Source organism: Rattus norvegicus, chromosome 7 (genome assembly GCF_021556685.1).
Source record: "Rattus norvegicus strain SHRSP/BbbUtx chromosome 7, alternate assembly SHRSP_T2T, whole genome shotgun sequence".
Taxonomy (NCBI): Eukaryota; Metazoa; Chordata; class Mammalia; order Rodentia; family Muridae; genus Rattus; species Rattus norvegicus.
In genome coordinates, this window is record NC_141540.1 from 12,658,244 (window position 1) to 12,683,202 (window position 24,959).

The window sequence follows — 24,959 nt, forward strand, 5'->3', positions numbered from 1 at the left end:
AGGTCAAGGGGATACAGATCGGAAAAGAAGAAGTCAAAATATCACTATTTGCAGATGATATGATAGTATATTTAAGTGATCCCAAAAGTTCCACCAGAGAACTACTAAAGCTGATAAACAACTTCAGCAAAGTGGCTGGGTATAAAATTAACTCAAATAAATCAGTAGCCTTCCTCTAAACAAAAGAGAAACAAGCCGAGAAAGAAATTAGGGAAACGACACCCTTCATAATAGACCCAAATAATATAAAGTACCTCGGTGTGACTTTAACCAAGCAAGTAAAAGATCTGTACAATAAGACCTTCAAGACTCTGAAGAAAGAAATTGAAGAAGACCTCAGAAGATGGAAAGATCTCCCATGCTCATGGATTGGCAGGATTAATATAGTAAAAATGGCCATTTTAGCAAAAGCGATCTACAGATTCAATGCAATCCATCAAAATACCAATCCAATTCTTCAAAGAGTTAGACAGAACAATTTGCAAATTCATCTGGAATAACAAAAAACCCAGGATAGCTAAAACTATCCTCAACAATAAAAGGACTTCAGAGGGAATCACTATCCCTGAACTCAAGCAGTATTACAGAGCAATAGTGATAAAAACTGCATGGTATTGGTACAGAGACAGACAGATAGACCAATGGAATAGAATTGAAGACCCAGAAATGAACCCACACACCCATGGTCACTTGATTTTTGACAAAGGAGCCAAAACCATCCAATGGAAAAAAGATAGCATTTTCAGCAAATGGTGCTGGTTCAACTGGAGGTCAACATGTAGAAGAATGCAGATCGATCCATGCTTATCACCCTGTACAAAGCTTAAGTCCAAGTGGATCAAGGACCTCCACATCAAAGCAGACACACTCAAACTAATAGAAGAAAAACTAGGGAAGCATCTGGAACACATGGGCACTGGAAAAAATTTCCTAAACAAAACACCAATGGCTTATGCTCTAAGATCAAGAATCGACAAATGTGATCTCATAAAACTGCAAAGCTTCTGTAAGGCAAAGGACACTGTGGTTAGGACAAAACGGCAACCAACAGATTGGGAAAAGATCTTTACCAATCCTACAAAAGATAGAGGCCTTATATCCAAAATATACAAAGAACTCAAGAAGTTAGACCGCAGGGAAACAAATAACCCTATTAAAAATGGGGTTCAGAGCTAAACAAAGAATTCACAGCTGAGGAATGCTGAATGGCTGAGAAACACCTAAAGAAATGTTCAACATCTTTAGTCATAAGTGAAATGCAAATCAAAACAACCCTGAGATTTCACCTCACACCAGTGAGAATGGCTAAGATCAAAAACTCAGGGGACAACAGATGCTGGCGAGGATGTGGAGGAAGAGGAACACTCCTCCATTGTTGGTGGGATTGCAGACTGGTACAACCATTCTGGAAATCAGTCTGGAGGATCCTCAGAACATTGGACATTGAACTGCCTGAGGATCCAGCTACCTCTCTTGGGCATATACCCAAAAGATGCCCCAACATATAAAAAAGACACGTGCTCCACTATGTTCATTGCAGCCTTATTTATAATAGCCAGAAGCTGGGAAGAACCCAGATGCCCTTCAACAGAGGAATGGATACAGAAAATGTGGTACATCTACACAATGAATATTACTCAGCTATCAAAAACAGCGACTTTATGAAATTCGTAGGCAAATGGTTGGAACTGGAAAACATCATCCTGAGTGAGCTAACCCAATCACAGAAAGACATACATGGTATGCTCTCATTGATAAGTGGCTATTAGCCCAAATGCTTGAATTACCCTAGATGCCTAGAACAAATGAAACTCAAGACGGATGATCAAAATGTGAATGCTTCACTCCTTCTTTAAAAGGGGAACAAGAATACCCTTGGCAGGGAAGAGAGAGGCAAAGATTAAAACAGAGACTGAAGGAACACCCATTCAGAGTCTGCCCCACATGTGGCCCATACATATACAGCCACCCAATTAGACAAGATGGATGAAGCAAAGAAGTGCAGACTGACAGGAGCCAGATGTAGATCGCTCCTGAGAGACACAGCCAGAATACAGCAAATACAGAGGCTAATGCCAGCAGCAAACCACTGAACTGAGAATAGGACCCCCGTTGAAGGAATCAGAGAAAGAACTGGAAGAGTTTGAAGGGGCTCGAGACCCCATATGTACAACAATGCCAAGAAACCAGAGCTTCCAGGGACTAAGCCACTACCCAAAGACTATACATGGACTGACCCTGGACTCTGACCTCATAGGTAGCAATGAATATCCTAGTAAGAGCACCAGTGGAAGGGGAAGCCCTGGGTCCTGCTAAGACTGAACCCCCAGTGAACTAGACTGGTGGGGGGAGGGCGGCAATGGGGGGAGGGTTGGGAGGGGAACACCCATAAGGAAGGGGGGGGGACGTTTGCCCGGATACCGGGAAAGGGAATAACACTCGAAATGTATATAAGAAATACTCAAGTTAATAAAAAAAAAATAAATAACTGACTGTATCAACCTGTCCTGTGTAAAATGTTACCCACTGCGTGCTGTATGCTGACAAAGAAGTTACAGCCAACTTCCCTGTGTCTCAATCTTCTCACCAGGTTTGCACTTACCCATATGAGAGAATTGCCCAACTGGAAATTTCACTGGCTCAAGCTAACCTCCAGAAATTGTATGCCTACCAATTTAGTTTACCTCCATTCATATGGTATGAGAAAAGTACACAGAAGGCACTCATCCTGCCCTATAAAATCTGTCTTTATATCAGAGACCTCTGCAACTCACTACCTAACCTGTTTCCCCCTGTAGTGTATACAATAAATTATTCCCTGTATTCTGGTCTCAAAGGAAAAGCCATGGTCCACATACAAACTCTTTTCCTGTTACTGAATGGACAGTCCACTGCATGACTCAAATGGGTAGTTTTAGAACTGTGTGCTACTAGAACCCTTTAATCCAAATAATGAGAAGTGGATTCAAGACAGCAGCAAAATCAATGCCCTGAGGAGCTACACACAGGATCAAGTCAACCTTAGAAAGCAATTTTAGACTCTAATAAAGAAAAATTTCTTCAATAAAAACAAGCTTCCAGCTCTGGATAACACTCAGAGGAACTGGCAAAGAACAGATATGCTAACTTACATACACCCTAAGTGTATACATTCCCCATATGCTGTCAACCTGAAGAAATGTTGCTTACTACCCTCTGGCTATCAAGACTCCTTAAAAGTGCTTTCTTATACAACGCAGGACAACCTGCACAGGAGGCACCAACCACAGTGGGAGAGACACTACCACATCAATCATTAATCAAGAAAATACCCTATACATTTACCCACAGGCCGGTGTGTTTTAACTTATTTCAACCTGATCATAGCTAACCAGCATAACTACTCAGTCACCGCGAACACCCAAAGAGATGTTTAAGTAACACTTAACAGTCAGTTTGCAGCATGTACATATTCACATGTAAATTTTTGAAAATCTGTCAAGTTTATATCTAGAGAGATGGTTCAGCAGTTAAGGCCACTTTTGCAGAAGACCTGAGTCTGGTTCCCAGCACTAACAAGGTGGCACAAAGTTATCTATAGATCCTGTTGCAAGGCATCTAATGGCTTCTTCTGTCTTCCGTGGAAACCAAACAGCCAGGTGACGACCACACATGCATGGAAGCAAAGCACTCATGCATAGGAGGCAAACTTAGTAAACTGGAAATACAGACTCCCTTATCTCTTATTGTGTCGGCAGGAATATAATGGCCAGAAACACATAGAAATATGACAAACACCTGTAGCCAAAATTATAACTTGGTAACTAAAAGAATCAAGGAACTCAAAGGAGAGGAATTGCAAGGTTGTAGACAAAAAATCTTGATATTATTTCAGTACACATTCTAAGCTATAGACTCAACAAATTCCTCAAAAAGAGATTTCTGCGAAGAACAACGAAAACCGATTACAAAAGGTCATCATGAATGACAACATGAGCAACACAAGACTGAACAGACAGCACAGTGACACCATCTGACTTCAAAACTCCCCTACATCCGCAATAAAGACTGTGCTGCTGAGAAAAAATAAAGAGATCAGCAGAACATGAGAGAACACTCAGAACAAAATCACAATTAATATTGGGTCAATTTCGCCAACTTGAGCCAGGAAACAGTGAGGCTGGCCTTCCTGACACAAGGGACTGGACCCCCGCGGCATCTACATGCGACTGTGTTAATAAGGCAGACTTTAAACCTGCGCAGAGTTAACTGCAGACGGATCCTACACCTCAATGTCAAGGGCCACGGGAAGAACTTCTAGAAGACACCAGAGAAACTAGAGCTCTGCCAGTCAGAAAAATTTGCCTTTGGGGACTATGAAAGCCGCGCATGCGCGCACACTGCAAGATGACGTCAGCAATAAGACAACCACAGACACAGTCCCCCAATCCCCTGTTCTGCACAGGCGCACCCCAGGGATGGAAGTTATTCAATGGCTGCCAGGAGCCTGAGTTCCAGGGGCTGCAGGGACCTCACGGTGTGCCACGTCTCTCCTCCAGTTCCCGCAGCCCAGGGCGAACAAGCTCCCGCAGCTCCGCCCGGGTGACGGAAGGCGGCCCCGCTCACCATGGTGCGGATTCCGAGCTCTCCCAGCTCGGCTCACAGCTCCGGGCAGCAAGACACAGCGGGAAATAGAGACACGGGGGTGGGGGGGCTCCCTAAGCACCCAGTGGAGCCTGCACTATGGCGGACCGGAAGAGTCCGCTCCTATTATGACTGGCAGTCTGCCTCGAGGCCATTGGCTAGTGACAGGAGCAACTCGGTCAGAGAGAGTGGCTTGCAGAGGTGGTTCCTAGCCCTTGCTTTCACTCCACAGGCACAGAACTGTCCCAGACTTGCAGAGACTAGCATAGCAGTAGAGCTTGCGCCTAAACTGCAAAGTGGTCCCTGCACTTTTCCTGAACACAGTAGATACTTCTTCTTCCTGGGCAGAGAGTATTCGGTTATCAAAGCAGAGGCTGTCTGCCAGCTTCTCCCTGCATCCCTCAGTCCATACCTATTACAATGTTGGCTGGCATGCCCCGCCCCTACCCTGAATTTGTCCTGCCCAGGGTTTGGCCTGCCCTTCATCCAGCTGCCTTTCCCTATATAATCCAACCATTTAAGTTACCTGAAGGTTTTTGTCTTTTTTTTTTTTTTTAATCTACCCTTTATGTCCCTGCTCTCTTGGTTGGACTCTTTTCTTCCTCCTCTCCTCATATGAGTCATGTCCACCCTGGACTCTACCACACGCCCCTGCTTCTTGCTGTCTTCTCCCATTTATCTACAATAACTTTCTCCTCCACCATACCTAGGACCACTCATGTCCTTCCTTCCTTCCATCCTTCCTTCCTTCCTTCTTTCTTTCCTTCCTTCCTTCATTTATATTCATCCACAGTATCTCTAGCATACGCACACGTATCATCACTCAATGGGCAGTGGAGTGGTCCTCCTGCTCACAGATGAAACGACGCCCAGCCCATTCAAGTCAAATTTAAGCCACCGAACTGATATTCACCAGGCATCAGCAATTTCAATAAGGCACACTTAGGATTGCTCGCCAAATATTAACTTTCCCAGCCTTCTGTGGTGGCAATGGCCCTTTGTGCCACCTTTTGGGAGGTGGAGGCAGGGCATCAAAAGCGTAAATTAGCTTGGTCTATGGGAGCAAACACCAGTAATTATTGTCTCCAAAGGGGAGGTGTCCAGGGAGATATCAGTATAATGTGTGCAAGCTCATGACTCATGGTATGCAGGTTTATTAAGAACTACAACTCTGATGCACCTATTTAAGGGGGAAAAGCAGACCGAGTCAGTAGAAATCTAATTATAAAATGTTGATAAGAACCCAGGATACGTCAGACTACACTGTGGCCTTGGGACTGACAACCACAGCCTCTCAGGCCGAAGAGCCTGGCTCCCTTGACTCCTTCAAGACTCTACCTCGAGCACCAAAACAGACCTGGTCATGTAGGTCCTTGAGCAAGGACACAGAGCTTGTGCCTCTGAGAAAATATTGGATTGGCATGGCTCCCAAAAGACCAATTTCTAACCTCAAAATGAAGAAAGAGAGAAAGAAAGAAAGGAAGAAAGAAAGAAAGAAAGAAAGAAAGAAAGCACACATGAAAATGAGAACAAAAGGATTATTGTATGAAAAGATAGGGCCTAGAAAGAAAGAAATTAGAGATTAAAGTTGCATCATAGAGAAGGAGGAAATTTGATTTAAATACCTTAACTTATATTATCTTTTTCAAAAAGACAGACTCAAATTGCTATTTTCTCACATGATCTGAGAGTGATAGTGCAATTCTGGAATCCCATCACTTGAAAGGTGCATGTTTAAGGTCTTGTCATAAAAACTTGAGGAACTTGACCAGAATCTGCCATAAAATGGCATTTTATTTAAGGTTCAGTCCTGCCTGAGCAAGGAAGGGGGTCTAAAATGAGCACCCAGTATTCTCTACCACCAAAATGAAAACGGATCAACTAAAACCAATATTCTGAAGTAGGTGGATGAGAAGGGCATGCTGTGAGAGGAATCAGCTAGTTGGCTGAAAGAGTAAAGGCACTTGCAACCAAGCCTGAGGCCCTGAGGTCTATACTCAGGACAGAAGCTATTCCTTCAACTTTAATGCCTCTAACCTCTGTGGCATGTATCTTTACACACATCTCAATAGCCTAATTTCTTTCATAAATAAAACTGAAAACAAAATAAAAAACAGAAAGGGACCAAAACTAAAAATATCCAGCAAAATACCTAACTATGTCTAACCATTGTCCAAAATAGAACCCCATCCCCACACTGCCAGAATGACAATGGGAAGCAAAGGTTTACAGTTAACTTCCTACAACTTATCCAGTGATCTCTGCACAGCTTTCAAAAACAGGAAGAACTGAAGAGGTTTACATGGAAATTACCCCCTGGGCATTTCTGCTGCATTAAACCACTAACTTTACTATGAATAACTAAAGAAAGAAAATCAAAGAAAGCAGGATAGACAAAAACAATTATACCAAATAGCATGTGCTAGGTCTGTCTCTGTCCTTTGGACTCTGTCTCAGGCCTGCTCAGGCTGTGCCTAAACAGCATCCAGATTGAAGCCTGAGTGTTTTATGGTCATCAAATTTACTGAGTTCCTTTGGGACAGGAAGAGTTCGTTGTGGACACTTCTTACGTCTGAAGATCTGAGACCTCAAGATAAGGTTCACCACACACCTGGGAAGTGACTTCCTCAGGGACTAAGGTGCTAGAAGCCATCAATAACATATGCTGCTGTCCTGGGACATTCATGTGTGCTTCTGTAATCTTCACACAGGTACCATGTAGATGATAACCACAGGTGACCAACGTCTTACCATGATGTACAGATATGACAGGTGCCAGAGGGCTTAGCTTCACCCCTTCCACCTGTCAGACCCACTCAACAGTCCTGGGACCACCAAACATCCTCATCATGCAGAGCTGCCTTACTGTTGTGGTTTGCCCTGGAGTTATCTGTATTTTGGTGCTAATTCTGCTGCCCCAAGGACAGCTCAGGTACCTGACCAGAACCTTCTCCCACTTAATTTGTAAAATAAAGGCAAGAGCATAGGATTGGGCCTGGGAAGAGAAGTTGGAAAGGGGGAGGGGAGGAGTCCTTCGAGGAGAGAGAGGAGAGAGAGGAGTTGGAGGAGGAGAGAGGAGCTGGAGACATGGCATAGAAAAGGCACACGTTATGAGGGATTTCGGAGCTGGGGAATAGGGTAGTGTAATGGTGGATCTGCCCAATCTAGGCGCTCGCTTGTGTTCATATTAATTGAGTTGCGTTTTCTTTGTGCGGGATCATTCAGGTTGGAGAGGTTACTGCAACACCTTACAACCTCCATACCCTGGACCTCTACAATGCAGGACAGGCCACCAACTTCTGCAAACCATGCAAGTGAAATTCTTGCCTGGCAGCCAAAGTGATACCTTTCTCCTTTCTTGCTCTGATGTTGTACTCCTAGATCTGTGTCCCCAGTACCTGAATTATTCACTACAGAAAGCTGGGCATAACTCCAAGAAGGAGGGCCTCTTAGTTCTGCAATCTTAGGAGAATGTAGCTAATCTCAGGAATTTACCCAGTAGAGCCAGATTAAGTGTCTGATCTGGAAAAGCCAATCCTGCCTCCAAGCCCTTTGTAATACACAGCAGGCTACAGAGTGAGGTGAAGGGGTCCCACCATCCTAGCCCAAATGCAAAATATGGTGACTTTGAAAGACCCCCGGAGTGGGGAGACCCTCACTCAAGTCTCGGGATGTCGCGACCCCCCAAGAACTCACACAAGACTGTCCTTGTAATCACATGAGGTTTATTGATAGCAACCAGTGCACTGGGGTCGAGACTCGTATCCCACGCAGGGGCAGTGGAGTTCGACCCCGAGAGGCTGGGAGAAGAGGTATTTAAAGGGGGAAACCACAACCCGAGGGGGCAGGGATGGCATCATTGGAAAGTGTGTAGAATAACAGTGAAATATCACAAGGAAGAAATCTCTGTCCCCCAAGATTGTTTCCTAGGAGAAGCTGTCTCCTACTTCTCAGATTGTTTTACTTCATGGTCCGCTAGTTCCTAGGAGAAGTTGCTTCCTGCTTCTCAAGATTGTTCTCTAAGATTTATGGTCAGCTAGTTTCTGGGAGAAAGCTGTTGAGCTGGCCAATGTAATTATCCACTCTATAGCCCTAGGAGAGGCTTCTTGGAACATACAATTCTGGGGCCTAACCTGTTTTTTTTTTTTTTTTTTTTTTTTTGCTCTAAACTTTGTGTCTAGGGGGGCAACTTTAAAACTTTTATCTTTCAGCTTGAACCTCTGCTGACACCAGCCATCTGCTGAGCCAGATCTCAACTGTGACCTCTGCAGGCTCTGATCTCATTTCTGGGGCAGTTGTCTGGTTTTGCTGTGAAACTGAAAAGGGAAAAAAGAAATCTACTGGTTTCTGGCCAGCTATAGGAAACATGCCTTGATTTCCTTTTCTTTAAAAGAAAGTTTGATTTAGAAAATATGCACCAAAACCCCGTGTTCTTAGTTAGGTTTGTACTGCTATGAACAGACACCATGACCAAGGCAAGTCTTATAAAGGATAACATTTCATTGGGACTGGCTTACAGGTTCAGAGATTCAGTTCATCTTCATCAAGGCAGGAGCATGGCAGCGTCCAGGCAGGCATGGTGCAGGCAGAGCTGAGAGTTCTACATCTGCATCTGATGGCTGCTAGCAGAATACTGACTTCCAGCCAGCTAGGGTGAGGGTCTTAGAGCCCTCACCCACAGTGACATGCCTACTCCAACATGGCCACACCTTCTAATAGTGCCACTTGCTGGGCTAACCATATACAAACCATCACAACAGGGCTACTCATTTCTACCTGAACTTGAAAAATAGCATGTGGAACCACATACTAATGGTGATTACAGAAATGGAGAGCCTCTGAAGAGGCTGAGGTACATACAGTGGTATTTTTGTCACAACTTGTAAGCAATCACTAAAATGACTGGAAAGCAGGTGATGGGTAGCCGAAGATACCTTTCCCTTCCAGGATGACCCTGCTGGGGTCAAGTAGGTTCGTTCAGATTCCAAGACATCGAGCATCTGGCAATCTCACATCAACCTTATACCATCTTGCTTGTGAACATGGAGAGAGCCAGTAAGAGCATGACCAAGAATTCTGTAGTGACACTTGCTCCTTGAGAGTGCATTGAGTGGGATGCTATAGGATGGCATGTTTAAGTCATCCAAAAAGAAAAGTTAAGTAAAATGATCTTGCATTAGTTTTGGCTTTCTGACATTGTTGTAGAATTTTAGAAACTCCATTGCACCTGGTATTTACTCTGGAGGGATGGCTTCCAAGCTTTGAAATAATCTCTTACAAATAATCAGCAGTTTTCTTCTCAAATTTATGGGCATGTCCTTCTTGGGAATGTCAGAACCTTAGTGTAGCTGGCTTCTTTGTTCCAAGAATAATGACTCTGAGAATTAATTATTTATAGAGAAATGCCTAGGCCATAAGCTTTAGCTCATTCCCCAACTAACTCATAACTTATATGACCTAGTCTATATCTTCCACATGGCGTATTAATTACCTCTAACTATCTCACTGTCAACGAGTGGTGCTGAGTACCTGGAAGAGAATGGGGGACAAGAGACGCAAAGAAGGACGCCAAGACAAGAGTCTGATCAAGGCAACAATTTTATTTTTCCCCAAGGTTGAATTTATACCATAATAGGGGAAACAGAAGGAGGGGGGAAGTAAGAAACATTTATGGAGGCCAAGGACACAGTTCTTGTGTTCAGGGAATTGGCTGATGTTGGCAGGATGTCAGAAAGGTCACAGGTTTGTCATATCTATTAGTCAGCAGGATGTTGGTTTTTCAGAAAGGCTACAGGTCGTCACATTCGGTATCTTGACGCATCATATTATTATTCATTTGACCACCAGATTTGTATTAGTCTTCTATAGCTGGCTGGGGATTTTCCATGAACCCAGTCATACTTAATTCTAACCATAATAATTACATTAATAATGGAGGGTTTTAAGGGCATCATTCCCAACATCTCACAATCTCTCTCTCTCTCTCTCTCTCTCTCTCTCTCTCTCTCTCTCTCTCTCTCTCTCTCTCTTCCTGGATACCCAACGGTCTAAACCTGCCTCAGCTTACTGGACATCAGCATTTTATTGACAGGTGATATTTCTACGTAGTTCACAAGAGATTTTTTCTACATCTCCCCCTAGTCCAATAAATGACTTTGACTAATTTCAATAAACTAGATACAATAAGAACAATTGTGAAAACTGGGTAAAATCATGTGTGCATGCATTTTATGCATGTGAAATTTATGAAAATCATGTCCATATGCATTTGGCAGCCTTGGAGAAAGTACTCTATTATCCTATCTTGGTGAGTTCAAAGTTCTGTACTTAAATCATGTACTATCATAACTTATTTTTAACAACTTAAAATGCCTTATTAGATCTTAAGACATTTTCCTAAGCCCTAAACAACTTAAGCTTAATTGTGAGACTACAACTATCTAGTCTTCTACCCTGTCAGAGACGGAGAAGGAAAAATACTGAGTAAACAGGAAGTGCAGAGCATGTACCTTCTGAAACTACAGAAACGCCAGAGGGTCCTAGCTACATGGACAATCGCCCAAGATACTTCTTAAATGCTGGAACATCAGTCTTCTGGCCCAAAATATCTGACAGACTGCTGGGCACCAATGGAAGGAGAAGCCCTTGGTCCTGCAAAGGTTGGACACCCAGGGTAGAGGATTGTTGAGGGGGGGAATTGAGGGGGGTGGAGAGGGAGGGGAACACCACTCTAGAAGAGGAGGGGGAGGGAGTAGGGGGCTTATGTATAGGAACCGGGAAATGTAAATAAGAAATATCAGTTTTTAAAGAAGCATCTCATTTAAAGCACAATTAGATCTCTCTACCACTACTTGCCATGCAGGACTGTGTGGAGTAGCGAAAATATGTTTTAGATTATAATATGTAAAAAATCACTTCATTTTACTAAAAAAATATCCTGCAGCATTGTCAGTCTTCATTTGTACTGGTATTCCCCTAACAGCAAGACCTTCTAGCAAATGTGCAAATGTGTCTTTTCAGAACTCAAGGCAGAAGCCCCATAGAATTCTGAACATATATCAACTTAGGATGTATCAACAAATGTACATTTTTATTTTCAAATTGTACAAAGTGAAATATACAATATACGGTATGACATAGATTGAAAAAGAATCTAGATTCTTGATTCAGCATAAATTTCTTTAAAAATAGGCTGCCATATTACAATGTTGTCACAAGGTGGCACCACAGGCATTGGATTTGATTCCTCTGAAGTCCTTTTATTCTGAATCTAAGGATTTTCCAATCCCTTTTCTATCACCTCCAATGTAGCATTTGATTTTCAGTCTTTTCCTTACCTAAGTGTGCTTTCTTTTGATTTCTCTTAAAAAGAAAACTGTAATCGTAAAACTGTAATCGTAACTAAAATGTAATTATTTGTATGTTGACAGCCAAAGGGATCCAAATGTTCTCTTCTATAGAATTTTTCATTTTTTAACATAGAAAATACTTTTTCTTTTTCTTTTTTTTTAGTTTATAGAACACATTTATTTCTAAGAGCCATGGGGATTAGGAAGTACAGAACCAAGATATAACTGATTCTAATCATGAAGATTTAGTAAAGACCTCACCTCTTAAACCACTATTAACATTGGGTTTGGGATTTTAACACGAGAGTCTAGATCACAAAGCAGTTCAAATATTCAGACTGGTAACTTGGTAGCCATCTGCCTAACACTTTTTATGGAGGTCAATATTTTTTTTCATCTTTATTAACTTGGGTGTTTCCTATTTACATTTTGATTGTTATTCCCCTTCCCGATTTCCGGGCCAACATCCCCCTAACCCCTCTGCCTCCCTTTCTCTATGGGTGTTCCCCTCCCCATCCTCCCTCCATTAGCACCCTCCCCCCAACAATCATATTCACAGGGGGTTCAGTCTTGGCAGGACCAAGGGCTTTCCCCTTCCGCTGGAGCTTCTTACTAGGCTATTCATTGCTACCTATGAGGTTGGAGCCCAGTGTCAGTCTATGTATAGTCTTTGGGTACTGGCTTAGTCCCTGGAAGCTCAGGTTGCTTGGCATTGTTGTTCATATGGGGTCTCAGGTCCCTTCAAGCTCTTTCAGTCCTTTCTAAGATTCCTTCAATGGGGGTCCCGTTCTCAGTTCAGTGATTTAATGATGGCATTCTCCTATGTATTTGCTGTATTCTGGCTGTGTCTCTCAGGAGAGATCTACATCCGGTTCCTGTCGGCCTGAACTTCTTTGCTTCTTCCATCTTGTCTAATTGGGTGGCTGTATATGTATGGATCACATGTGGGGCAGGCTCTGAATGGGTGTTCCTTCTGCCTCTGTTTTAACCTTTGCCTCCCTATTCCCTGCCAAGGGTATTCTTGTTCCCCTTTTAAAGAAGGAGTGAAGCATTCGCATTTTGATCATCCGTCTTGAGTTTCATATGTTCTGTGCATCTAGGATAATTCAAGCATTTGGGCTAATACCCACTTATCAACGAGTGCATACCATGTGTGTTTTTTTGTGACTGGGTTACCTCACACAGGATGATATTTTCCAGTTCCCTCCATTTGCCTATGAATTTCATAACGTCATTGTTTTTGATAGCTGAGTAATATTCCATTGTGTAGATGTACCACATTTTCTGTATCCATTCCTCTGTTGAAGGGCATCTGGGTTCTTTCCAGCTTCTGGCTATTAGAAATAAGGCTGCTATGAACATAGTGGAACACGTGTCTTTCTTATATGTTGGGGCATCTTTTGGGTATATGCCCAAGAGGAGTATAGCTGGGTCCTCAGGTAATTCAATGTCCACTTTTCTGAGGAACCTCCAAGACTGATTTCCAGAATGGTTGTACCAGTCTGCAATCCCACCAAAAATGGAGGAGTGTTCCTCTTTCTCCACATCCTCGCCAGCATCTGTTGTCCCCTGAGTTTTTGATCTTAGCCATTCTGACTGGTGTGAGGTGAATTCTCAAGGTTGTTTTGATTTGCATTTCCCTTATGACTAAAGATGTTGAACATTTCTTTAGGTGTTTCTCAGCCATTCGGCATTCCTCAGCTGTGAATTCTTTGTTTAGCTCTGAACTCCATTTTTTAATAGGGTTATTTGTCTCCCTGCAGTCTAAATTCTTGAGTTCTTTGTATATTTTGGATATAAGCCCTCTATCTGTTGTAGGATTGGTAAAGATCTTTTCCCAATCTGTTGGTTGCCATTTTGTCCTAATCACAGTGTCCATTGCCTTACAGAAGCTTTGCAGTTTTATGAGATCCCATTTGTCGATTCTTGATTTTAGAGCATAAGCCATTGGTGTTTTGTTCAGGAAATTTTCTCCAGTGCCCATGTATTCGAGATTCTTCCCCACTTATCCTTCTATTAGTTTGAGTGTATCTGGTTTGATGTGGAGGTCCTTGATCTACTTGGACTTAAGCTTTGTACAGGGTGATAAGCATGGATCCATCTGCATTCTTTTACATGCTGACCTCCAGTTGAACCAGCACCATTTGCTGAAAATGCTATCTTTTTTCTATTGGATACTTTTTGGCTACTTTGTCAAAAACCAAGTGACCATGGGTGGGTGGGTTCATTTGTGTCTTCAATTCTATTCCACTGGTCTATCTGTCTCTGTACCAATACCATGCAGATTTTATCACTATTGCTCTGTAATAATTCTTGAGTTCGGGGATAGTGATTCCTCCGGAATTCCCTTTATTGCTGAGGATAGTTTTAGCTGTCCTGGGATTTTTGTTATTCCAGATGAATTTGCAAATTGTTCTGTCTAACTCTCTGAAGAATTGGATTGGCTTTTTGATGGGGATTGCATTGAATCTGTAGATTGCTTTTGGTAAAATGGCCATTTTTACTATATTAATCCTGCCAATTCATGAGCATGGGAGATCTTTCCATCTTCTGAGATCTTCTTCAATTTCTTTCTTCAGAGGCTTGAAGTTCTTATCATACAGATCTTTCACTTGCTTGGTTAAAGTCAAACCGAGGTATTTTATATTATTTGGGACTATTATGAAAGGTGTCGTTTCCCGAATTTCTTTCTTGGCTTGTTTCTCTTTTGTGTAGAGGAAGGCTACTGATTTATTTGAGTTCATTTTATACTCAGCACTTTGCTGAAGGTGTTTATCAGATTTAGTAGTTCTATGGTGGAACTTTTGGGATCACTTAAATATACTATCATATCATCTGCAAATAGTGATATTTTGACTTCTTCTTTTCCAATCTGTATCCCCTTGATCTCCTTTGTTGTCTGATTGCTCTGGCTAGAACTTTAAGAACTATATTGAATAAGTAGGGAGAGAGTGGGCAGCCTTGTCTAGTCTCTGATTTTAGTGGGATTGCTTCAAGTTTCTTTCCATTTAGTTTAATGTTAGCTACTGGTTTGTTGTATATGGCTTTTACTATGTTTCGGTATGGGCCTTTAATTCCTATTCTTTCCAGGAGTTTTATCATGAAGGGGTGTTGAATTTTGTCAAATGCTTTCTCAGCATTTAATGAAATGATCATGTGGTTTTTATCTTTCAGTTTGTTTATATAATGGATCATGTTGATGGTTTTCTGTATATTAAACCATCCCTGCATGCCTGGGATGAAGCCTACTTGATCATGGTGGATGATTGTTTTGATGTGCTCTTGGATTCAGTGTGCCAGAATTTTATTGAGTATTTTTGCATCATATTCATAAGGGAAATTGGTCTGAAGTTCTCTTTCTTTGTTGGGTCTTTGTGTGGTTTAGGTATAAGAGTAATTGTGGCTTCATAGAAGGAATTTGGTAGCTCTCCATCTGTTTGTATAGTATTGGTATGAGGTCTTCTATGAAGGTCTGATAGAATTCTGTACTGAAACCATCTGGACCTAGGCTGTTTTTCGTTGGGAGACTTTTAATGACTGTTTCTATTTCTTTAAGAGTTATAGGTTTTTTTTTAAATGTTTTATCTGTTTCTGATTTAACTTCGGTACTTGTTATCTATCTAGGAAATTGTCCATTTCCTCCAGATTTTCCAGTTTTGTTGAATATAGGCTTTTGTAGTAGGATCTGATGATTTTTTAAATTTCCTCTGACTCTGTTGTTATGTCTCACTGTTCTGATTTTGTTGATTTGGACAGACTCTCTGTGTCCTCTGGTTAGTCTGCCTAACGGTTTATCTATCTTGTTGGCTTTCTCAAAGAACCAGCTTTTAGTTCTGTTGATTCTTTGTATAGTCCTTTTAGTTTCTACTTGGTTGATTTCAGCTCTGAGTTTGATTATTTCCTGCCTTCTACTCCTCCTGGGTGTGTATGCTTCTTTATGTTCTAGAGCTTTTAGGTGTGCTGTTCAGCTGCTGATATATGCTCTCTCCTGTTTCTTTCTGCAGGCACTCAGAACTATGAGTTTTCCCCTTAGCACAGCTTTCACTGTGTCCCATAAGGTTGGATATGTTATACCTTCATTTTCATTAAATTCTAAGAAGTCTTTAATTTCTTTCTTTATTACAGTCCTTGACCACTTTATCATTGAGTAGAGCATTATTCAACTTTCATGTATATGTGGGTATTCTTTCCTTATTGTTATTGAAGACCAGCTTTAGCCAGTGGTGGTCAGATAGGACGCATGGGATTCTTTCTATCTTTCTGTATCTGTTGACGCCTGTTTTATGACCGATTATATGGTCAATTTTGGATAAAGTACCATGAGGTGGTGAGAAGTAGGTATATCCTTTTGTTTTAGGATAGAATGTTCTATAGAAATCTGTTAAATCCATTTGGTTCATGACTTCTCTTATTCTGTCTATGTCTCTGTTTAATTTCTGTTTCCATGACCTGTCCATTGATGAGAGTGAGGTGTTGAAATCTACTATTATTGTGTGAGGTGTGATATGTGCTTTGAGCTTTAGTAAGGTTTCTTTTATGTATGTAGGTACTCTTGTGTTTGGACCATAGATATTTAGAATTTAGAGTTCATCATGGTGGATTTTTCTTTTGATAAAAATGAAGTGCCCTTCCTTATCTTTTGATATCTTTTGGTTGAAAATTGATTTTATTCGCTATTACAATGGCTACTCCAGCTTGTTTCTTCATACCATTTGCTTGGAAATTTGTTTTCCAGACTTTTACTCTGAGGTAATGACTGCCTTTGTCTCTGAGGTGTGTTTCCTGTAGACAACAAAATGTTGGGTCCTCATTGCATATCCAGTTACTCTGTGTCTTTTTATTGGGGAATTGAGTCCATTGATGTTGAGAGATATTAAGGAATACTGATTGTGGCTTCCTGTTATATTCGTGTTTGGATGTGAGATTATGTTTGTGCTTGTCTTCTCTTTGTTTTGTTGCAAAGTTTTATTTCTTGCTTTTTCTTGGGTGTAGCTTGCTTCTTTGTGTTGAGTTGTACCCTTTATTATCCTTTGTAGGGCTGGATTTGTAGAAAGATATTGTGTAAATTTGGTTTTGTCATGGTATATCTTGGTTTCTCTATCTATGTTGAGAGTTTTCCTGGATGTAGTAACCTGGGCTGGCATTTGTGTACTCTTATGGTCTGTATGACATCTGTCCAGGATCTTCTGCCTTTCATAGTCTCTGGTGAGAAGTCTGGTGTAATTCTGATAGGTCTGCCTTTATATGTTACTTGACATTTTTCCCTTACTGTTTTAATATTCTTTCTTTGTTTTGTGCATTTGGTTTTGACTACTATGTGATGGGAGGAGTTTCTTTTCTGGTCCAATCTATTTGGAGTTCTGTAGGCTTCTTGTATGTTTATGGGCATCTCTTTCTTTACGTTAGGGAAGTTTCCCTCTATGATTTTGTTGAAGATATTTACTGGTCCTTTGAGTTGGGAGTCTTCACTCTCTTCTATACCTATTATCCTTGGGTTTGATCTTCTCATTGTTTCCTGGGTTTCCTGTATCTTTTGGGCCACTCTCTTTTTCCATTTTGCGTTATCTTTGACAGTTGTGTAGATGAGTTCTATGGAATCTTCTGCTCCTGAGATTCTTGCTTCTCTCTCTTGCATTTGGTTGGTGATGCTTGTATCTACAGCTCCTTGTCTCTTCCATTGGTTTTCTATATCCAGGGTTGTCTCTGTTTGTGCTTTCTTTATTGCTTCTATTTCCATTTTTAATTCCTTCACCTCTTTGATTGTGTTTTCCTGTAATTCTTTCAGGGATTTTTGCATTTCCTCTCTATAGGCTTCTGCTTGTTTATTTGTGTTTTTCTGCATTTCTCTAAGGGATTTCTTTATGTCTTTCTTGAAGTCCTCCATCATCATGATCCAATATGATTTTAAATCTAGACCTAAATTTTCTGGTGTGTTTGGATATTCAAAGTTTGCTTTGGTGGGAGAATTGGTCTCTGATGATGCCATGTAGTCTTGGTTTCTGTTGCTTGGGTGCCTGTGCTTGCCTCTTGCCATCACTTTGTCTCTGGTGTTACCTTGTTCTGCTATTTCTCACAGTGGTTAGACTGTCCTATAGGCCTGTGTGTCAGGAGTGCTGTAGACCAGATTTACTCTTCTCTTTCAGCCAGTTATGGGAACAGAGTGTTCTGCTTTCAGGCGTGTAGTCATTCCTGCCTACTGGTCTTCAGGTGTTCCAGTGGGCCTGTGTCCTGAGTTCAAAAGGCAGGTCACTTGTAGTAGAAAAGTTGGTCTTACCTCCATTCTCAGGCCTGGAGGCCCTTCTCAGAGCCAGGTTTCAGCTCTCTGTGAGGGCAGCAACCAGAAGGCCCTGCCCGACCTTCGCTCAGGACCCTGTGCACAGGGGGCCCAGATGGCACTAGGTGTTTTCCTCTAGATTCAGAAATGTGGGCAGAAAGTAGTCTCCTCTGGCTTCCCAGGTATGTCTGCCCCTCTGAAGGTCTAGCTCTCCCTCCAAGGGATTTGGGTGCTGGGAGCTATTTGCCCGAGTCCCTTCAGATCTGGGCGGTTTCTGGACCACAGCATTGAGTGCCCTCATTTTCCTGTTCCCAGAGGCCCTATACACTTTCCTCTTGGGCCAGGAATGTGGGCAAGGATGGGCAATACTGTTAGTCCCTGCTGCCCTGCAGTCTCAGGAGTGCCCACCTCTCTGGGCATTGAGCTCTCTCTCCCACAGGGTTTGGGAGCAGGGAGCTGTGGGCTGGGATCAGCGAGGTTTGAGCCCCAGCTCAAATCAATCCATTCTTATCGCCTTGTACAAATTTAAGTCCAAGTGGGTCAAGAACCTCCGCATCAATCCAGATACACTCAACCTAATAGAAGACAAAGTGGGGAAGAGTCTCAAACACATGGGCACTGAAAAATTTCCTGAACAGAACACCAATGGCTTATGCTCTAAGATCAAGAATTGACAAATGGGATCTCAGAAAGCTGCAAAGCTTCTGTAAGGCAAAGAACACTGGAATTAGGACAAAATGGCAACCAATGGATTGGGAAAAATATCTTTACAAATCCTATATCTGATAGAGGGCTAATATCCAAAATATGCAAAGAACTTATGAAGTTAGACTCTAGAGAGCCAAATAACCCTATTAAAAACTGAGGTTTAGAGTTAAACAAAGAATTTACATCTGAGGAATATCGAATGGGTGAGAAGCACCTGAAGAAATGTTCAACATCCATAGTTATCAGGGAAGTCCAAATCAAAACAACCCTGAGTTTCCACCTCAGACCAGTCAGAAATGCTAAGATCAAAAACTCAGACAGCAGATGCTGGCAAGGATGTGGAGAAAGAGGAACACTCCTCCATAGTTGGTGGGATTTCAAGCTTGTACAACCTCTATGGAAATCAGTCTAGAGGTTCCTCAGAAAATTGGACATTACCCTACCTGAGACCCCAGCTATACTTCTCCTTGGCAAATACCCTAAAGGTGCTCCAACATACAACAAAGACACATGCTCCACTCTGTTCAGAGCAGCCTTATTTATAATAGCCAGAAGCTGGAAAGAAGTCAGATGCCCTTCAATAGAGGAATGGATGAAGAAAATATGTTAATCTACGCAATGGAGTACTACTCTGCTATCAAAAACAATGACTTCATGAAATTTATAGGCAAATAGACAGACCTAGGATATATCATCCTGAGTGAGGTAACCCAATCACAGAAAAATACACATGGTATGCACTCACTGATAAGTGGATATTAGCCCAAATGCTCGAATTACCCAAGATGTACAGACCACATGAAACTCAAAAAGAATGACCAAAATGCGGATGCTTCAGTCCTTAAACGGAGGAACAAAAATACCCATAGGAGGGGATAGGGAGGCCAAGTTTGGAGCAGAGACTGAAGCAATGGCCATCCAGAGCCTGCTCCACCTGTGGCCCATATACATACAGCCACCAAAACTAGATAAGATGGATGAAGCTAAGAAGTTCATGCTGACAGGAACCAGATATAGATCTCTTCTGAGAGACACAGCCAGAACATGTCAAATACAGAGGCAAATGCCAGCAGCAAACCACTGGACCAAGAACAGAACCCCCGTTGGAGGAATTAGAGAAAGGTCTGAAGGAGCTGAAGGAGCTTGCTACCCCATAAGAACAACAATGCCTACCATTCAGAGTTTCCAGGGACTAAACCACTACCCAAGAACTATATCTGGACTGACACTGGGCTCCGACTGTATAGGTAGCAGTGAATAGCCTTGTTAGGGGACCAGTGGAAGGGGAAGCCCTTGGTCTTGCCAAGGTTGGACATCCAGTTTAGGATATGGGGGTTAATGGGGGAAGGACGGGGAGGTGATCACCCCAAAAGGAAAATTATACAGATTTAAGGTTTAAAAATATAAAATTAAAAGAATAAGTTTCAAAATTCACAGAGTCAGGGCTAAAAACTGTAAAAAAACAAGTCCAGGCAAGTCCAGACATGATGGGGCCTGCCCTGCGGCTAGTACTAACAGACCATAAAGATAAAGAAAAAAAATACAGGAACCAGCCCAAGCTATCAGGACTGACTCATAAACCATCTGGCAGAAGGTCATCTCCCCCAGCTTACTCAGAGTCACACTTTAACCAGATGCCCTTCAAAACCTGATAAGCCCCTGGCTTCTAAAATCCCGAACGCCCCAGTCAGCATGTACTCTTCTGCTGTGCTGTAATTTCACTGCTATGTTTGAAAGAGCCAATCACTTATAGCCGCGCCAACTCTCCTCATCCCCCTGTTCCTCACCCTATAAAAAACCCCTTGCTTCTAAAAGTCCAGGTCGACACCTCTGTCTCCTGCGCAGATTATGTGTCGGACTAGAGATCTCCGTAATAGATCTCCATAATAAACCTCGCCTTTGCTTATTACATCCAAAATGGTCTCTCTGTGTCTGGGGTCCACGATTTCCCAAGACTTGAATAAGGGTCTCTCTTCGGGGATCTTTCAACCCATATAGAAAGGGAGAGGGAGGGGTTAGGAAGATGTTGGCCTGGAAACCGGGAAAGGGAATAACATTTGAAATGTTTAACTTAATAAAATAAAATTTTTATTAAAATAAAAATTAAAGAAAAAATTTAAAAAAAAAAAGGAGTACAGAGCTAAACAATAAATCCTCAGCTGAGGAATGGAGAATGGCTGAGATGCACCTAAACAAATGTTCAATATCTTGAGTAAGATGACCCAATCATAAAAAATCACACATGGTATGCACTCACTGATGAGTGGATATTAGCCTAAAAGCTCAAATTACCCAAAGATACAATCCTCAGACCACATGAAGCTGAAAAGGCCAACCAAAATGTGGATACTTCCCAGTCCTTCTTTGTTGTGGTTTGCCCTGGAGTTATCTGTATTTTGATGCTAATTCCACTGCCCCAAGGGCAGCTGCCTAGTTAATACTCAGGAATCAGGTGACTTCAGCAGAAACTTCTCCCCATTGAATTTTTAAAGTTTGGGTGAGGGGCAGGTACAGGATAGAAGGAGGCCTGTCATTGGAGGAGAAGGAAGGATGGGTGGGAGAGAAGTTTGAAGGGAGAGGAGGAGACTGGAACAGAGAGAAGAAGAGACAGGAGGGACAGGAGAGAAGCAGTGGCAGGACAATGGAGGCTGATGTAAAGAGTCCGCTCTGTGTATTTACAGGTTGTTATTAATGTTCTTAGGGGATGGATGGTACTGGGCTTGGTATGTTTAGGTGGACAATTATATCTTATCAATTAGATTAAAGGTTATTGTGTTGTATGTTCTTTTATGTGATGATTTGAATGTAGCAAAGTGTGTGGTGACAGGAGACACTGGGCTGCCCAGGAGTTGGGATGTGCTTCTGCAGAGATATCTTGCAGATGTCTTGGGGCATTGTGGTGTGGACCTAGTGGATAAAAGACAACAATACTTTTTTTTATTTTTATATTTTTACAACAACACTTCTTAAATGGTGGAACGAAAATATCCACAGGAGGAAACATGGAGAAAACGTTTGGAATAGAGACTGAAGGAATAGCCATTCAGAGCCTACCCCAGCTGGGATCCAGCCTATATATATATACAACCCCCAAAACTAGACAATATTAATGAAACCAAGTAGTGCATGCTGACAGGAGCCTGATACAGCTGTCTCCTGAGAGGATCGGCCAGAGTGTGAAAAATACAGAGGCAAATGCTAGCAGCCAACTATTGAACTGAGAAAGGGGTCCCCATTGGAGGAGTTAGAGAAAGGATTGAAGGAGCTGAAGGGGTTTGCAACCCCATAAAAACAATACCAACCAACCAGAGCTCCCAGGGACTAAACCACTACCCAAAGACTACACATGGACAGACCCATGGCTCCAGCTGCATACATAACAGAGGATGGCCTTGTTGGGCAACAATGGGAGGGAAAGCCCTTGGTCTTGCCAAGGCTGGACCTGCAGTAGGGGAATGTCATGGCAGGGAAGCAGGAAAGGGGGATGTTTGGGGAGAGGGAACAGCCTCATAGAAGAAGGGGGAGGGGGACGTAATAGGAGGCTTATGGACAGGAAACTGCGAAAGGAAATAACATTTGAAATGTAAATATAAAATATCTAATTAAAAAAGGCACATTTTGACCTTTTAAAATTATAGTTTATTTAGGGCATGTGAAGTGGATTTGAGGGGGTAGAGACAGAGAAAGGCAGGCAGGGGGAGGGACAGAGGGATGGGGGAAGAAAGTAATAGAGGCCAGCCTTGAACATGTGGAAAGAAAAGGGGAAGGGTAATGGGGAAAGAAGAGACAGAAAGGAAAGAGGGTAGGAGAGGAAGAGCAAGAATGAGAGGCATTTTGATATTTTTGTTCCCTCACAGAATCCATCATTTAGCCCACCTGGCTGCAGCCCTACCTTGGTTTCACCCACCCCTGACATTGTCTTTTCTTTTCTTTCCTCTGGCCCATCCCTCAGGTCCTTTTCTATGCCTACCCATCAGACCCTGGCTAGCCCTGCCACTACCCAGAATTTTCCCACCCCCACACTTCTATCCCCTATATTTGCTCCAATCCTCCCAGCTTCTGGTCCTATTCCCAGGGCAGTACACTAAACTTCTAGTCCCTTACTCTGTGGCCCTGTCCTCCCAGGTTGCCATTCCTACCACCAGCAAAAACAGATGGCTCAGCAGTCTCCTTACCTCCTATTTCTCCTCTAGCAACTACCATAGATTCTGCATTTGCAGAAGCTGAGGTCAGTGCTCACAGGACTCTGGACCCCAGAACCGTGCACATAGACCCAGGACCCATATCACAGAACCCAGGACTCTGTTCCAAAAGACCCTGAACCCAGGTATACACCTGAGGGATCTGGGACCCAACAACCCTAAACCAGAATGCTTTCAGAACACTGGGGACTCAGAACCCTGAACCTCAAAAGCTCTGGTGGTGCCCTCCCCACCTGTCGCTGTAAGCTGTGCACTGAGCAGGCCTCTGCCAACAAGGGCTGTGGTTAGAAGTGGTTGGGGCTGCATAGAGCTGGCAGAGCCATGTGCAACCTAGTGTCTGAGATCCATGTCTCTATTCTCCACAGACATGGCTTTTAGCTCATATTGGTTAATCAACTACAAAAAATGTATAATAGCACTTATAAGACTGGGTCTAAGACTTGTATTCTTAGATGTATTGTGGAGGTACAATGCTTATATTAAAGTAGAAATATTAATCTCAATTATAAATCAATAAGAAATTATACCAGTGAAAACCTTGCATTTGTATAAAATGCATTCTATACCAATGAAAAGATTGTGAAAGACCCCCGGAGAAGGGAGACCCTCACTCAAGTCTCAGAATGACGCAAATCCCCAAGAACTCACAAGAGACCATCCTTGCTGTAATCACAAGAGGTTTATTGATAGGAACCAGTGCACTGGGGTCAAGATTCATATTCCACGCAGGGGTAGAGGAGTTTGACCCCGAATAGCTGGGAGAAGGGGTATTTAAAGAAAGCAACCACAGCCCAAGGGGGTAGGGATGGCGTCATTGGAAAATGCCGAGAATACCAGTGAAAAATCACAAGGAAAAGCTTCCCGTTTCTCAAAATTGTTTAACTTTATGGTCATCCAGTTCCTGGAGAAGCTTCCTGTTTCTCAAGATTGTTCTTTAAGATTTTAATCTAACTTTATGATCAGTGAACAGTGTTGCTAAACCGGCTGGTGTAATCATCAGTTCTATCATCAGTCAAGTTCCTGGAACAGAGTCACTGAACTGGCTAACCTAAATTTTTGGCTCTATTCTGTTTGTTAAAGGGTTTGAATTTTTCATGTTCCTTCATTTCCCCACTGCTTCTAGTGCCTAGTTCTAATCATAGAACTAAATTTCAGTATCTTTATAATATTGATTTTTTTGACCTTGCAAAACATGATATTGCTGGCATAACGTCATTTGTAATAGACATCAAGCCTACCCCCTGCACTTACAATTGGGGGACCTATCTCGACGGAAGCCAGGCAAACATAAAATTCTTATTTCTAAATCACACTCCTCAAGTGAGCATTATAGCAAAACCTCACGTCACATCTCTGATGTATCCACTTACCTGATGTGCAGATTCAGGGAGCATTTTGAAGATTTGAGTGTTCCTTTAGGTTCCAGCTCCCAGCCCCAACAGCTAGTACTCTGCTGGTGAGGGCTGAGACTTGACGGTTGTCAGGATTGTCAGCAGCACTAGGTACGGTCCTTTCCAGTGAGACTTGAGTGTCTGGGCTCTGTGTCATCATATGTAGACTGAATCTCTGACCTGAGACTGGTGAGATGTCTCAGGGGTCCCCGGGGCATAGGCTACTGCCAGCTATGACCAGATTTCTTTCTGTATCACCTGTATGTCTTTTAGCCTGACACACAAATCATAATTATTATGACATGTTGGTTTAGTAACATCATCTAATACAGTCAGAGGAACTAAGGGCCTGTATGAGATCTCAAATGGGGTAAGTCTGAATCTGGAAGGGATATTTCTTGATCCGAAGAGA